A 13,682-nucleotide genomic window follows, 5' to 3' on the forward strand; every position below is an offset into this window, starting at 1 on the left:
TAGAGATGACAAAGTATGACTTAAAATGGCAAACTCACAGCACGGTATATAGGCTGAGGTCAGATTTGCAGTCATTTCTTTGTAGAAGCAAACATGCTCCTGGTAGAGTGGCTACTAAGATCCCTGTCCTCGCATAACCCCTAGGGGATCTCGGGGAAAGTTTAGCCCAGAACACGTCACTGGCAGGGAAACAGTCCAAGCGAATAGATGTTGCACACCTACAGCTTTCAAGGACAGAAAGAGGCACAAACAGCTAGTACAAGAGGCAGGACTAAAGGTGCAAGGCGCTTCTGGAATTCAGGCAGCCGGGGATAAGCCAGGAGCAGGAGTACAGAGAGGGCAGAGAAGAAACGCACATCTGCCTGACTGATGTTGAATGTTTAGGAGGCAATAAATCACTGGCCAGCAAGCTGCTGAAGGGAAGGAAAGAGGCAGCAAAGCAGAGCTCAAATAGAGAGAAGCCATGAGTAAGGATGAGCCACCGAATTGTAGAAGTATATACCGAAGAGAAGGAAAGTGAAATGTATGCATAACATAAAGTACAAGCTCCGTTTCTCATTAGATTGAATAAGAATTGCAGTTGAGATTGCACCCTTTTTCTGTTTCTTTTTGCTGCACCACTGTCACCGTTCAGGAAAGCGTTTGTATAAATGTGCTTATTGGTGTGCCCTTTACTGCAAGCACGATCTCTTCTCTGTCTTTGCTCTGCTAGTTAGTCATACTCGGATGTCTGTGTTTGGACAATGGCATTTCTTTTTACATTTTTTGGTAATTTTGTTAAGTGGTCTGCCTTTATATTTGTGAATTGACTTGAGAATGGCATCTTTAATTGGGATTTATTTTATGTTGCCTTTAAGTTTATTTAATTGCATCGTACTCAGGTTGGAAGAATTTTACAACTGTGTAATGGAAAGAGTAAGAAAGGTTTAATTAAACTCTGAATTTGTCCGCATTTCTACTCAAAGGTAGTTGATTAATAGTTTATTTCCAAGGTGTCCTTATCTTAAATCTGTCAGTTCTTCCTCTTTTACTCATCAAACTCTCCTTTCCTTTTCCACCAGCTTACCAAATGATTTAGAACGTGGCTGAAACCATTTTGTATTTCAGCGTTCATGATCTATGCTGGAGACCCCATTATGTCCAACATAAAATGGTATTACTGGCATATTTTATGGTTGTCTGCAAAAGTGCTGTGAAATTTTAATTGCAATCTAGCTATTAATGAGAAAGATCTATAATCTTGTAGGGCTGAGAGATACATTTGGCACTTTCAACCCAAGCAGTACATTTCTTCAAATATATGTACTGTTCTGTACTATCAGTGAGGCAGGAGAAAAATCTTACTACTTAAATCATTTTGTTTGCTTACTTCATATAAATATTGATACAATAGAACTAGGAAACACTACATGCTTGAAGTCATGGGTCTGCAGCCAAAATCTCACCTTTCTGTGTTTTCTGTGTTGGGTTATAACACTTCCGCTTAAAGGAAGTCTTAGAGCACCTAATCTGTTTATTACTTTGAGGATTCAGGTACCTTTCGTAGAATCATAGAATCGTTAAGGTTGGAAAAGACCCTTAAGATCGAGTCCAACCATTAACCTATCACTGCCAAGTCCAGCTATACCATGTCCTCGAGCACCACATCTACCTGTTCTTTAAATACCTCCAGGGATGGAGACTCAGCCCCTGCCCTGGGCAGCCTGTTCCAATGCCTGACCACCCTTTCGGTGAAGAAGTTTTTCCCAATATCCAACCTAAACCTCCCCTGGTGCAGCTTGAGGCCGTTTCCTCTCATCCTGTCACTTGTTACTGGGGAGAAGAGACCGACCCCCACCTCGCTACACCCTCCTTTCAGGCAGTTGTAGAGAGCAATAAGGTCTCCCCTCCCCTTTACTCCAAGTATTCCTTTTTGCACGTCATTATTACATGTAGAGATTAGCTGGAGGGGAAAACATGTCAGAATACCTATGCCTAAATAAACTGGCTTGGATTGATAGCTCAGACCTCAAGAAAATTTCTGCCAGTCCAGCTGTCACTTTCTTATTTAGTAGCCCAGACGCACCTAGGAAAGAGCTCAGAGTGGTTTAAACATTTAAAACAACAGATGTGCCTGTTCCTCACTTGTTTACTACGTTGCAGGATACCTTTTTCTGAGAGGATCCCTTCTACCGCACTTGGGAGGAAGCACCAGTTGTCAGGTTGTTCTGCTGGGACATCAGCAGTGGCAGGCGTATGTTTTGCAGCTGTAAAATCGGGCGCACAGCCTATGCGCTTGCTAGGTAGCCCGATTTTTACTGAAGAAGAGACGACAAGCTGGTAGCGGTTTGCTAAATCACTAATGGTCTTTATCTCCTTGTTCATGTTACTGATTTGTGTCATCTGTTGGTCTCTCTTTTCGTGCTCGTCACTGTATCATGCAGTATCTGTATTTTATCTCTTAGAAGCAAGAATAAAGTGATGCCTGTTACTCCCAGGTGGTGTTGCTGACAGTGAGGTTTGAAGCAACCGTTCTAAGAGATTTGGCTTAGGGCTTTAAAAAAAGCCCAGCCCAGAGTTTGACTTTGTAATAGCAGCTGCCATTGGATATCTGTTTGCCCTGAAATCACCCATTTTCTTACTCATTTATGAATAGAGTGTAATAGTACTGGATAGATAATGTAATCAGTACTTTCTCTTCAGAAAAAAGAAGTGTTCCTAACCACTGCTGCTGTGTAGTAGTTTGCGGATGGAGCAATTCAGGCAGTAGTTTTCAACCATCATTTAAAATGTTTTATCGTTACACGTTGTAGAGGCTCTGAGTAGTCCAGTTTCCTGATGTCCTCACGCTTCACTTCGGAGCTTAGACTGTATATTCCATTACTCCGTGGTCCCTTTATAGCATTCGTACAGCTCTGAGATAGAATAGGGCAAAAGTACAGTTAACTTCCAGGCTCTTGGTGGACGAGGGATACTGGAGATCCTCACAGAGGTACTTGGGTGGCTAGGGAAGAGCGTTCGTTTTTCAAATATGCCATTTCTTTCTCTCTTTGTTTTCTGATCCAAGTAGAATTCCCATTGATTTTCCTATTAAGGCTGACAGTCATCCAGTGGTCCTAGTCTAACTGGCAAGTTTTGTGTTCTAACCTCAATTGTTTCTATTTAAGCAGTCTTACCGTCTCAGAATTGAAATGATTCCCTTTGGCTCCTTCTTTAGACTGTATTAACAGAACATAACGAGCCTCGCAGGAACAAGTGAACTGCTAATTGCGTAGTAGATGCCTGCATTATTATCTAGAGGTGGTATTAGGTCAATAATACTTGCAAGTTGCTTGGAAAGAGGTGTGGAGGACAAAAGCCTTTGGGTTTACAGTACTACTGTAACAGTCAAACGTTGCTGGTTTTACCGGTTTGGTAAATATGGACCAGAGGACCCTGCCAGTTCTGTGTCAGGTGCTGCCGCTAAGGCTAGGCTGGCACTGCCACCAGTTCAGCAGCCGTCAGTCGCCTTTGCCTGGGCCTGGTGGTTGTGGTGCTGAGGTGACATCGCCTGCCCCATGGACCATCTGTCAGCGGCGGGAAGAAGTTGCGCAAGCCTCGTGTTCGGAAATACTGAGTCAGCATGGCACAGGCTTACTGCCATTCGGAAGGATGGCAAAAGAATGACAAATAACTAGGAAGACAAGGAAATTTGTGGTAGCGGTATTTATTCGTTAGTCATAAACAGCCAACAGTAGCTTGTGTCAGAGGTTGTGGACAGTATTGGCCTCTGTTAGTGCTGATGAACGCCGTAACAGTTTTCAGCAAAGGGATCCTTTTTGTTGTGGATGTCTTAATGCCTTCCGTGACGTGAAGTGAGTTGATGCCCCGTTACGCCTGTCCTGCATGCTTCCTTTTCCTCTGAATGGCTTTCAGCTTTTCAGAATTTGTCTTTCCTTTAAAATGTCTGAGGTGCCAGGTTGTGTAGCGAATTTAAACTAATTGACAAAAGCTTCACCTTGCTTAGTTACTACATATACGTGACCTTTGAAAGGTAGTATGCAGAGTCTGTGAACCTCAGCTAAAAGAACACCAGAGTGGGAAATATTTAAGCAGACAAGTACCTACTACTTGTGAACCCTCAAAATTGAAAGCATGAGCAGGAACCCTGTGAAAATGGTGCAGTTCATGTTCAAAACTCCCATAGTGCTGCTTATTGTGGCAACTGTACTTAATTCACAGCCTTTATTTTCTGTCTCTGGAGTTTGCTCTGATTATCCCAGAGGCAGGTAGAGTGAGAAATAATGCCTTGCCTGGTACGGAACGAGTCAGGTTACTTGGAGAGGCTCCAAGGTCAGTAGGAGGAATGAATATTTCGCTTTCAGGGCCTGACTACGTGTGAAAGGGACGAGGCTACCCTGCTAAGCCTTAGGGCCAGGGCGCGAACTGTCTGTGTCCCTGGTAATTACTCTTGTGGCTTCAGGGGTAGCCCTGCTGTGCATTCTGAAGTTACACTCTGGATCCGTTCTTTCCGCTTTTGGCGGTTAAAAAAATCGGCTTGATGAATATTCAAACATAAAAGAAAAAGACAGAAATCATTAATAAAGCTCTGAAAGTCTAAGCTAGCACCAGTTTGTGTGTTTATGGGGTCCCTTGGCAGAGTTCCTTGTATGGCACTGCTATTAAAAGCCAAGGGAAAAATAAAATACAGGATATGTAAATAAAGTCCAACAGGGTAAGATTCACATCTGGGAGAGCAATGTAGAGTATAATTTCAGGACATTCTTTAAGCTGAGGAACATCATGATGTTTATAGTAACATTTGGGGGCTTTTAGAAAGAAATTCTGAGCTATCCCCAAAGGCTTTAATACACTAGTGGTGCCTTCTTGGCTGAATAATTGGTAGAGCTAAAAAGATCACGCTTGCGTCCTGTAGGCCCTCCCCAGGCCAGTACCCCAACACCACTGTAGTTAAATCCCCGTCTGCAGCTGCAGTAACTAGTCCAGAAATGAAGCAGCCAAGCAGAATTTGTTACTGGATATTTTAATGAAAACGGTAGTGTTGTATTGAAGAGAGGCAAGGAACTATTATTCTTGCCCTTTATATTTTGAAAATGCAGCCTGTTGTTTTGCGCTAGGAGGTGCTTAGTCCATTATGATCCCAGTAAGAAAGGCACTCAGACTCTGTAGGATGTAATTTAAAATGTTATTTATTAGAGCTAACACTGTAAGAAGAGAATAGTGTAGATAATCTTATGTCCCTTTAGATGCTGAGAGCGATGTAGCATCAAACAGGACTCTGACCCACGTGCAGCACGCCATGCAGACCTCGTCCGTAAGCAGAGATTCTTGCCTTTCCATCCATTGAGCTATTATATGATTTCCTTACAAGGAAACAACTCTGTGCATCATTTCCACAGTCGAACAGAACCAACCTTCTTATGAGGACTTCTTGCTGCACTGCCAGGTAAAGGCAAGGCCGTGCAGGCGGCAGTGAGCTGGCTGAGTTTACCCTGCGGCCACGGGGTCTGTGCAGCCCAGCCCAGCCGAAGGCCCTGCTGTCTGCGCAGCCAGGCCTGGGCGCGCTGCTCTCGGCCGCGTTGTGGATCACTCGCTCGTCGTGGTGCGATGGTCTTCCAGCGAGGATCGCTGCACGTCCCATCTCTAGGCAGTATATCAATCGTGTAGAGAGCATTCGGTGAGCAATAACGGATGAGTTTGGCACTTCATCTAGCGGATGACATATTCAAAGTGGAGTTGATTGAAACTCATGGAGTGCAAATTATATCTTGACTCAAAAGAGTCAATGTATTTTTCTTACTGTTATGTTTCCTGAAGGCACATGAAGAGGGAGGGGGAATGCAGTTACCTAGGTTTGTTTTTTTACTTTTCTTCCCTTTGCACGCAGTGCTTACCTGACGTTGTTCAAATAAGCACAATTTTACTTAAAATTTTTATATATATATATTTACAACAAAATTTGTGGGAGAAAAAATAAGACTGTACTGTCTTCTCTTAACATCTAGCTCCTTCCTTTCTGCCTGTGCAACTATGTAGTTGAGGAGACTCGCATTGACTGCACATTTTGTAGTGTAAGGTAAAATTCGGGACTATAAATCTACCTTTAACTGCATTTTGATGCTGCTGTTACAGCTTAATTTTATTATTTAACATTTTGGAAGGATTCCTTCCCCCACTTGGATTTTCCTGCCTTCTCTTCATGTTAATTCCTGCACTTGGAATTTCTTCTCTTCTTTTTAATCTTTCCTCCTCTTCTCCTCTCTCAGGGCCTCCCACAAGTGACCCACTGTTACGGAAAACAGTATCTGCTGGAAAGCCATGCTATCAGCTCTCGCTATTTTTCCTATGACATCTCTATTTCTCCAGTCATAAACTAAACTCAGGCTCTCTTTTAAGCTGAAGAGCACTAAGCATCACATAAGTGAATTAAAAAGAATTAAAAAACCCAAAATAGAGTTCTAAAAAAAAAAAAAAAAAAAAAAGAAAGCCTTCTTTGTAGGTAATCAGCGCAGCCAAATTGTTTTGCTAGACTATAGTAGCTATAAATAAACAGAAAATGGAAGATGCTGGCAAAGAAACTGTAGCAAAAATAGACAAACAGAAAAAATGCCCAATGCCAAAGCATCGAGTAGATCCCTTCTCTTCAGCAAGAACTCTCACTGCCGTATCCACCACGGTGGTCTTTAATTGTACCCCAGTCACTGGAGTGTCTGATTCCCATGGAAATCTGTGCAGCTTCCTTTCTTGGCATTTTTCCCACTGCTGAGACCTCATTGTTTCTCATAGAGACATAATACTTCATCAATATGCATTATCGGACTTGCTAAATATCAGGTATCCAGTTGCAGATATTCGCAAGGTTTTGTGGTTTGGGTGGGTTTTTTGTTTTTTTTTTTTTGGTTTTTTTTTTTTTTTTGTTTTGAGTGGCTGCCTCTTGAGGAATGTATTGTGAGGCTGTAGTCTCTGCCATTTGCAATCCTGTAAGATTCCTGTATTCTCCCTGATAATTTCTTCTACAGCAAATAGATATGATGTAAATATTTAACCATATGTATTCTTTAATGTAAAGTTGTCTGAAATGTGATTTAGCAGCTGCAAAAAGGAAGCCTTGAAAACATAAGGTTTTTCTTATATTACCAGTGTGTGCTCTGCTGACTAAAAATAGTCCCTTGACCAGCATCCAGCACAGTGGCAATTACAGGTTCTCATTTTCAAAACTATTTTTCTTACTGATTCTAAAATCACGGAGTGGGTTTCATATTATGGATCATAGCAAAATAATCACATTTCATTATACCCCATATGTTTTTTAGAATCTATGGTTACATACCACCTCAAACGGAGAAGATACCATGTTAGTCCTCAGTCAAATTCCAGCTGTAGCTGAAGATGATTAAGCTCATTTAAGGTATCTGCAGGCGTTGTGGCCTTTTAGTGATATTCCCTTTCTCCTTAGGTGTGGAAGAGCCAGGCACTGCTGCAGCAGTAGAACTGGAACGACACCTTTGCGAACTTCCAAGCTTTGCAAAGATCACGTTTGCCAGTACTTTCTGGAGACGCGGGTCCTGGCTTACCGCTGAGCGCAGCGCTGGAGCTGGCCTGGTAACTGCGGCGGGTGCGGTGCTGTGTTCTGGGTGTTTGTGAGCAGGAATGCATGTGATGCTCGGCGGTCACGCGTTTTCACGCGTCTGCCTCTGCCTGTTGTCTCCACTGGATTCGGTATGTGCCGGTGTCCTTTGATGTTTACAGTTTTGTAGATACTTAGCTGGAGCATCCTCTGTTTTGTAAGGAAGCGTAGACTGTTTTACTACTACGTGTTAGCAATTTGTGTGACAAGTATCATAAAGCAGAAGCTATCCGCGTGTATTGTCACAGAGAAACATGGAAGTTTAGTGGAGGATTTTAAGCCTTTACAAAATGTGCTACCCCTCTCCGTGCGTTTCTCCACTCCTGCAGCAGCAGGGGACTTCACAGAGCATTTCCCCTTCCCTGTCCTTATAAGAAGCTCCTGGAGGTGGTGCTATTTAACAAACACAAGGTTGAAGGATGCTTCTGTGCCAGTTCACTCGAAGCAGTAGCAACATTGCTGAGATTCAGAGCAAGCTATATCAGCTTCCAGTATGTACTGGCAGATGTTGGGGGAGGGTTGGTTTTTTGTTTTGTTTTGGGTTTTTTTGCTTTAAAATGCATTTGGAACTGGCTAATAAAGTAGAAACTTGAACTTCTGAGACTGAGAGCAGCTTACAGTAGCCTTCAGGCTAGCGTGTTAAGATTTCTCATAGTTTAGCTGCATGAAGGGCTAACTGCTGCTGGTGAAAAATGAATAAAAAGGCAAAATCGTGTGTGCATGGTGTTATATTCAGAGATCCAGTCATGGATATGACTCCTTGTGTAGCTCAGAAATCTTTTTTTAAAATTAATTTTGAGTAATTCTGGCATTTTTGTGCTCCATGTAAATGCAAACAGTAAAGTGGAGTCAATTCTGACCGAGGCAACCTGGAATCAAGTATTCCACAAGTGCTTCCATTCTGTTTCTTAAGGTGCTGCTTTGGTTTTCTTAAACATTTTTGTTGGTCTGAAAAGTCAGAAGGGAAGTGGCATCTGCTGTAGTTATTAGACACAAGTCCTTTCTTTATCTGGCAGTAAGGTCTCCACCTTTCTGTTGTCGTAGCTGGGTTTATTCATGGCTTCTTGGCATATGCTGAATGCAGTGAGAACTTCTGTACCAGTCCCTTTCAAAGTTGGCATTTTGAGCACAAATGGGGGCCAAGACAGTTATCATAGACTTGTGATCCATACAGAAATGGGCTAGGGGCCCTAGTAAAGAAACCCTCCAGACTGATCAATACTACACGGTCTTCTGGAACACTTTTGACTTTTAAGGGAATCAGGGGTCCAAAGTTAAGTGCCTAAAGTTATGTGATCTGACTACATCTCACTGTGTTCCTCACATGCACAATAAAGAAAGAGTCTCGTCCTGGTTTCTCTACCCCAACAGCATACGATCTAATTCCATCTTTGGTTGCAACTCTATATGTCTGTGTCTCTCTGAGAAACAGAACAGTTTGAATTATCTGTTACAAACTCACCAAATTACTTCAGTGGATGAAATTTAGGAACATTCTGTGCTTTCTTCCTGTACTGCCAGAGGGGCTTTTGCTAATGTTAGCCACCAGAAAATATTTATTCAACATCAAAATTCTATTTTAACAACTACCAGGTTGACTCACACTGCATAACTGAAAAGTAGTTGGTTACTTTTTGAGTTAAAAAAAAAAAAAATAGCCTAGCACCCTGTTTAGGATTGTTGCAATGCAAACTACTTAACAGTTAGCATCTGGATAATGAAACTGGGGTCTCAAAAATAAAGTAATACAATGGATCTTGGAGATTGCGCTTAACAGTAAGGATCTCACTCAGCTGAATCAATGTCTTGTCTAACTTGCAAGGCTAATGACTTATGCTAAGACTTGTTTTGTCTCGGAAAATACGTGCAGTTAGACCATCCCTGCTTCTAGTATTAAAGAGGATTTAAAGATGACACCCCCGTGGCAGTGCTTGCTTCATTTCTAACTCAGAACGGAAAGATCTCCCTCTGTTCTCTTCCTGACGCTTGTCCCCAAGACCCATGATTGAGCACTAGACTGTCATACCAAGGTGATTTACTTCCCTCCTGCTTAAGGTCTCCCGATTATCACTTAAGGTATACCATAACTGGGACAGTCCTGGCTTTACACAGCTTTCCCATGTTTACGGCATCCCAGTGGTTAGAAGAAAGGAAAAGGGGGGAGGGGGGAAGAGAAGGGAAAAAAAGAGAAGGAAAAAAAAAAATTATCAGTATGAATACCTAAAGCAAACTTTCATATATAGCATTCCAAGGCATGAAGGAGAAACTCTTTCTGCATCACAGAAGCTAGGAAATACACTTCAGACTATCCTGTAGATCTCAGATTACGTTTGCTGACTGCTGCCTATCTGGTATGTTGTGAGCTTTATTTATTTCTTTTTAAATAAAGTGGGTTTCCATATGACTTTGGGTTACAAGGACCAGGCCTTCCTTTTTATTTTCATTCTTTGTTACCTTTGGTATTTGTAAACTGTTGTATGAAGCATGAATAGACAGAGTTCCAGCACTGAAACATGGTACAGAGACGTCTAAGAATTGGTGTTGATGGCTTTAAAGTTATTCTGACAGAAGCAATATTCACTTTATTATGTCTTAGAGGGTAAGCTCCCTGTAGAGAGAGAGCACGAAGGCATAGACTGCCTAGAAACTCTCATTCTTGAGGCTTTTTGTCCTGGGAGCCTTAGTTAATGGGGAGGGTAGGAGTGTAAAGCAAAACTAAACCCTAATAAAAGTAGCAGCTAAGGTAAGCAGGGGAAGGGAATAGAGAGTCAGGCCTTTGGGGAGAGGGCGAAATGGCTATTTGGCCTTGTCGATACCTTGAGAATATCACTGTCCTGTCCTGGGCTCTGCTGGAGTGTTGTGGAGGAGCTGTCGGGATGGAGCCCTCTCTCTGCAAGGACAGGAGTGGTGCTTGTTGAAGTCTGTGTTGAAATTTGTTGCATGTAAAATCCAGTAGCTGTGCTTAAATCTCTAGCAGACTACTCAATCTTCAGTTGTCGACTGCTGTACTGACATTAGGTGCTTATCAGAAATTGCCATTTTTTGTATGCGTTCTTCAGTATGCAGAGCTACCAGTGCTGGAACAGGATCAAAAAAGTACTGAGAACACAAATTCTGTCATTTAAGAGCGTCATATTTGCAGCCTGTTAACTATAGGCAGCTGTTGCGGTTACGTGTAGGTGTATTCCTCTTAAAATAACATGCACTTTCTAGTTGGAAGCGAACTTTAGAAACCAAATCCCTACTGAGAAGCAGAAATTGTTTAATTGAACATAACCCGTATTTATTACATTAACCACTAAAGCAGATCACAGATGTTTTATTCAGTGCAAGATTATTAACTACTGAAATATCAGACAAGAGGCCTGGTATCTGGGAATGCCTAATTTAAGCAAACCAATTGAAGCATGGTGTTTCAAATAACAGTATTAGATTATTGGTAATTTGCACTAGAGGGAGCCAGTCTTTAGGACACGGTGCTTGAATGAAATGCAGGTCCCAGGAGGGTACATTGGAGTAGAAACTGAAACATGTAGGTGCATAGGTGCAGAAACTGAAACACTGAGGTGCACGTTTCTTTCTGGTTCACTGCTTTTCTGTTAGAAGAGGCGGGCGGGCAGTTTGAGCAGTGCATGATGCCCCAAGAGCAGAATGGCTCCCACTGTGACTGTAAGCATCCATCAGTGCAGAGAACCAGCTCTTGTCGTTGCATCCACTGGAAAGTGCTTCTCTTTCTGTTTGTGAGGGTGGCGAGGAGCTGTCAGTGCCGTGCAAGGGGCGGTCCCAGCACCGCGGTCCGGTCCCCAGAGCTGTAAAGTTGGACCGTTGCCCATCGTCGTAGAGAAAGCTTGGCATTATCCAGGATGCTTCCAAAATAACATTAGCATAGGCACTGGAGACGATAGAGCATAATATTGCACTCGAGCACAACTGTAGGAGTTTTTCACTGTGTTACCCTTTTATACTGTTAGTGCTGAGTTTTTTAATCAGGTTGTCCCTCACCTCGGTGCAACGTCAGCTACTTCTCAGTCCTTCATCCCATATGGTTGGGGTACAACATAAACAGCACCATGTTACCCCGAAAGTGATTACAGGTCCAGTTGAAATGTGTTGAGCTGGAACAGTAACATCTGTCAAAATAAATATGTAGATCCTTGGCACTTCTGCTTATTATTTTTAAAAATAAGTTACTATGTTGTTAGTTTAAAAACATCTTTTAGTGTTGTGGAATTTGTAATGCTGAGCTAGTGTTGGCAGTACGTTAGCAGTGGTGATCTCTGGTAAACCTGACCACGTGTCCAGGAATTTACAGTAGAGGAGAAACGTGAGGCAGGGTAGAAAGGAAAACTTTGAAATTGTATACTTGTTTTCTACCAAAAACAGAAGAAGAAAAGGCACTACCAAAGCAACTGAGGCCACGTAGAAGTCCACCTCATACTGAAGTTATTTGTGAGTTCTAGGGTGAAAGGCTAATGTGTTTGCTTTTCTAAAACATGTCCATTCTTTTTCTTACATTGCTGCAAGCTAGTTCACCGCAGCTCAGGATTGTAATTGGCATATTTGGTCCTTTGGCTGGTGGAGACTTATTGCAGAAGTGACAGTAACAGCTTTCAGGGAGAATGGAGCCAGACAACGTACGCAGCTGTCAGAGCCTGGTAGAGCAGAAGCTGCTTTCACTCTGCAGGCATTGCTTGGCCATCTTTGCAGCCAACAGGGGAGTAACCAAGGGCAAGACTAAGACTTTGAGGATGAAAGAGTACAGTATTACACATTCAGGCCTTTTAGTAATGCAGAATGATTAGAGGGGAAGAGAAGAGAAGATTGAAAGATGTTCGTGAAACGAAGTAACGTTTTTTTTTTTGCGCACACGGCGATACGAGGAAATTTTTTTTTAATTCGCAGACTAAATTAATTGTGTGGAAAACTGAGATTTATGCTGTACCCTCCCCATCGTCACACGCAGCCTGTATGTGATTGTACAGCAGAGTGTATCAAAGTAACATGCAGGGTTTCATTTTTAAGGCCTTGCCCCTGTGAAGCCTGGGATCTAACGGTCACCTGGCTTTGAGAAGCAAGGCTCAAATTTGGGTTACGGTGGGAAAACCCTCCAAAGAATAGTGACTTGATTGTCTGTAATGACAATAAGATTAATGGGCTTACTAAGAGACAGAGTTTATGACGATAGGGAAATACTGTCATGAGGGCCCTAGAAAAGAAGTGGGAAGAGGGGAAGAAGTGACAGGATGAAGAAAGGTCAGTAAAGAGGAGCTAGGATCGAGCGTGAAGGTAGACACTAATGTGCTGCCTGAAACCGGCAACTGCATCAGAGAGGCGGCCAGCCATTTCTTGATTCACACCACTGGTGAGAATGAGTGCTTCCATAGCACTAACAGGAAGGACTCCCTTGATTATGTTGAGAGGCACCTCAAACCTCTTTTTTTGTGTATTTAAATTAGATATTTTGGTTATATGTATTTGTTCTTTCCAACATTAACCTCCCAGTTATTTTAGGGAAGAGACCATTCTGGTATGAGCTTCTTGTGGTGATTTTTTTTTTTTTTTTTTAAGAATTGCACAGCAGGAACACTTACAATAAAATTTTAGTTTACTGAAATGAATAAGAATACTATTCAGAAGAAAGAGAGGACTAGAGAAAAACAAATTACTTGGGCTTGTCTATTATAAGCATTACACTATCTGAAAATTAGGTGCTGGGACCCAGGAAGATGCCCCAGGTCATCCAGGTTAGGCAGTTAATTCTTTATGCTGAATGGGCCGTTCAGGTGCCGAGCAGGGAGCGCCTCCACACCAGCAGATACTTGGTTTGCTGCGTATCTGGAAATCTGCTTGTCTCTGGATGGTGTTAGGGTGTACGGTAGAATTCTCTGGGTGCAAGATGTGGTGTGCTAATAAATCTTTTGTCTGGTGTCCTAATGGTTGGAACCCGTACTCCAAAGTGGGCAGAACCGAGTTCAAGGTTGGCCCGAGAGGGTTTGGACTCCTGATCTGTTCTCTGAAGAGCCTGGAGGCTATAGGCAATTCAGAGTTAAGGCATGTTCTGACTCCTGTTGAAGCA

At 42.5% G+C, this 13,682-nt stretch overlaps 1 protein-coding gene across 4 annotated transcripts in view; it reads left to right on the forward strand.

The window, feature by feature from the left end:
- The window catches only part of LOC148055370 (uncharacterized), a 243,809-nt gene that overhangs the window by 51,663 nt on the left and 178,464 nt on the right, over positions 1–13,682 (forward strand). For all 4 annotated transcript variants that reach the window (XR_015705479.1, XR_015705478.1, XM_087760909.1 and 1 more), the window contains one exon: positions 7,436–7,581. The gene's annotated coding sequence lies outside the window, so the exon portion shown is untranslated. The remainder of the gene's footprint in view (positions 1–7,435; positions 7,582–13,682) is intronic.

The sequence above is a fragment of the Nipponia nippon genome, unplaced genomic scaffold, assembly GCF_047370975.1.
Source record: "Nipponia nippon isolate SJK-2023a ecotype South Korea unplaced genomic scaffold, ASM4737097v1 scaffold_23, whole genome shotgun sequence".
Classification (NCBI taxonomy): Eukaryota; Metazoa; Chordata; class Aves; order Pelecaniformes; family Threskiornithidae; genus Nipponia; species Nipponia nippon.